Raw genomic sequence first — 3,175 nt, 5'->3', positions numbered from 1 at the left:
CCACAGACACATATCTCACTTCATTAAAAATAAATGTATATGGGGTGCCTGGGAGGCCCAGTGGTTTAAGCGTCAGACATTTGGTTTTGGCTCAGGTCATGATTTCACGGTTGGTGCGATCGAGCCTTGCACTGGGCTCTGCTCTGACAGCCTGGAGCCTGCTTGGGATTCTCTCTCTCTCCCTCTATCTCTGCCCCTCCCCTGCTTGCACTCTCTCTCCCTCTTAAAATAAAATTTTAAAAAACATTTAAAAATAAATAATATATGTTATATAGATAGCCTGATTTTATCTATATCTATATCTATATCTATATCTATGTAAGTATATACATATATATCCTGATTATATATCAGGAATGAGTATTACTATGTTCCCTAAATTTTGGTAAGAAACCTTGATCAACACGGTCTTTGAGTGAGCTGGGGTGGATGTTTTGAGGGCAGCTGGCCTGCAGCCTGCCCATCCCACCCCATCTCCCGTGGAAGCCTGAGCCCGCCATGCCTTACAGCTTTCTCCCTTTGTCTCATAATCATGTCCACCAATGAGAATGCTAACTCACTAGCCGCCAGCCTTAACAGATTCAAGAACAAGGGGAAAGACAGTCCAGATATGAGGCAGTGCGGAGGAGAATTTAACGTGGGGCTGAGGCGAGGTAAGAAGGATGACGAGATACTGTAAAGGAGAGATGTAAGCTCGTTTCCTGATGACGCTACTTCACTGCAGGAAAACCACAACACCCAGGACACTGTAAATTGGTCTGTTGATGACACTGATGACATTGTCAAAAGCATAAAGAGCAACCATTTGGAAATCGAGTCCTAGGCTACTCAAGCTAGAACCTGCTTTCTAGGGAAAAATAGCCCCCACAGACAACATAATCTGAGCTAGTTCGATTCCAAAATTTGTGTCTTTTTTGCCCAGAATTGACCGTAGTCCCATTCAGTTTGAATCTGCCTGGGCCCTCACTAACATTGCTTCCAGGACATCAGAAAAGACCAAGGCTGTGGTAGATGGAGGTGCTATCCCATCATTCATTTCTCTGTGGGCAACTCCTCATGCCTACATCAGTGAACAAGCTGTTTGGGCTCCAGGAAACCTCACAGGTGATGGTTCTGTTTTCCAAGACTTGGTTACCAAGGATGGCTGTTGGCTTTCCCTGCAGCTCCTAATATGTTATCTTCAGCATGTGGTTACTTAATTAGCTCTTTGGACACTTCCAAACATTTGTCACAACAAAAATCCTGCACCCCTGTTAGATGCTATTGAGCAGATTCTCCCTATCTTAGTTTGTCTTCTGCATCATGATGACCCAGAAGTAGTTATTAGCAGATAACCTGCTGGGCCATTTCCTACCTTACTGGTGATCCAAATTAATGGATTGAAATGCTTGTGCAAACAGGTGTTGTGCCACAACTGTGAAATTTCTAGGAGCTACTGCATTGCCCACTGTGACTCCTGCACTAAGAACCACAGGAAATATTGTCACGGAGACACATGAACAGACTCAGGGTGTAATAGATGCAAGAGCACTTGTTGTCTTTCCAAGTCTATTAATGAGTCCCAAAACTAATATTCAGAAGGAAGTTATGCGGACAATATCAATCATCACAGGTGGTTGTCAGGACCAGATAGAGCAGGTTGTGAATCATGGATTAGTCCCATTCTTCATTGGTGTTCTCTCTAAGGCAGATTTTAAGACACAAAAGAAACTGTATGGGCTTTGACTAACTATACAAGTGGCAGAAGCATTGAACGGATTGTAAACCTCATTCATGGTGACATAACCATTGATGAACCTTTTAACTGTAACAAATACCAAAAGTATTCTGTTTTTCTGGATGCAATTTCAAACATACTTCAGTGCCATAGACTCTGGGTCTAAAGTTCTCTCTTGTCTAGCAAAAGAGCAGGATGCAGGATGGAAAGCAAGAGATGGCTAATGTCCAGGAAAAGACAAGAGCCCCAAATAAGTGTTCTTACCCCATTTTTATCAGGATCAGAAGGCTTATAAACATGGCGATGGATATGCACAAAGGGACAATGAGTCTGTGAACATTAACTTGTGAATGTGAAGGAAAGGGGGTCTTGAGGATATTTGTGGTTAGGGGTTTAGGTCAATATAACACAAAATCCGGGCACTGGACAGTTGGGAGGAAGGTTGTTTACAGTGGACATGAAGCCGCACCTCTGTTTATCTTAGCCTAGGGGATGAGACAGGTAGGGGGAATAACCTCAGGGTTAATAAGGCACCTTTTCTTTTGTTAACTGTCTCTTCCCTGGGCTGCTTTGCCTGCAGCACAGCGGTCCATAGTCCAATTCACCAGTTTACCTAACCTGGCCCTATTCTCCCGTGAAACCAGGTTTTCAGCTATAGTACTAAATTGGGGGTGCTTCCACCTTGAGTATCTAATCTTGTTTATTTCATATACCTATGTATTGGTCACTTTTCTACCTGTTCTTATTTTAGGACTTTGCCTCTCCCTCTCTATTCTGGGGGTTCTGCACCTCCTCTCTATGTTGGGGTGCCTTTGTACCTTCCTATTCCTGGCACCTTTGTGCTTCCTTATTCTCAGGGTGCCTTTGAACCCTCCTATTCTTGGGGTGACAATCTGGTTTACCCAAACTCGGGTGTGAGCATTTTATGACTTTGTATTTCTTTATGCCTTGTTAACCCATTGGTGTAAGCCAGGGGGATTCCTAAGTTTATCCCCCACACTTCAGGTTTCTGGGAAACTAGGTGAAACTGAGAAACTTATCAATAATGATTGAAAAATGTGGAGGTTTGGACAAAAGAGAAGCTGTACAAAATCATGAAAATGAATCTGTGTACCAAGTTTCATGAAACTTGATTGACAAATAGTTCTCTGTAGAGGAAGAGGAAGTTCAGAATGTTGTGCCAGACACTACTTCTGAAGGCTATATGTTCCAAGTTCAAGATGGCACTCCTGGGACCTGCAACTTTTAGATTGTATTACTGAGGCATAGAATTGTTTGTTGTGTACTATGGTATGTTTGTCTTACTGTTTCTCTACTAAGAACTCTTTTTAAATACGTTTTGTTATTGCAACACTTTCTACAAAGAAACTATACTTGAAAAGTTCCAAACTGTACATACTGTATGAAGCTTCTCTTCTCAATAGGTATCTTATTTCTATATGGAATCTCATATCTTGC

At 42.3% G+C, this 3,175-nt stretch overlaps 1 pseudogene; it reads left to right on the top strand.

Moving 5' to 3' along the window:
* The first annotated feature begins 532 nt into the window (after positions 1-532).
* LOC125933256 (importin subunit alpha-1-like) lies at positions 533-2,966 on the top strand (annotated as a pseudogene).
* The last annotated feature ends 209 nt before the right edge of the window (positions 2,967-3,175 follow it).

Source organism: Panthera uncia, chromosome D2, assembly GCF_023721935.1.
Source record: "Panthera uncia isolate 11264 chromosome D2, Puncia_PCG_1.0, whole genome shotgun sequence".
In the NCBI taxonomy this organism is placed as follows: Eukaryota; Metazoa; Chordata; class Mammalia; order Carnivora; family Felidae; genus Panthera; species Panthera uncia.
This window is presented reverse-complemented; position numbering and strand designations above follow the sequence as displayed.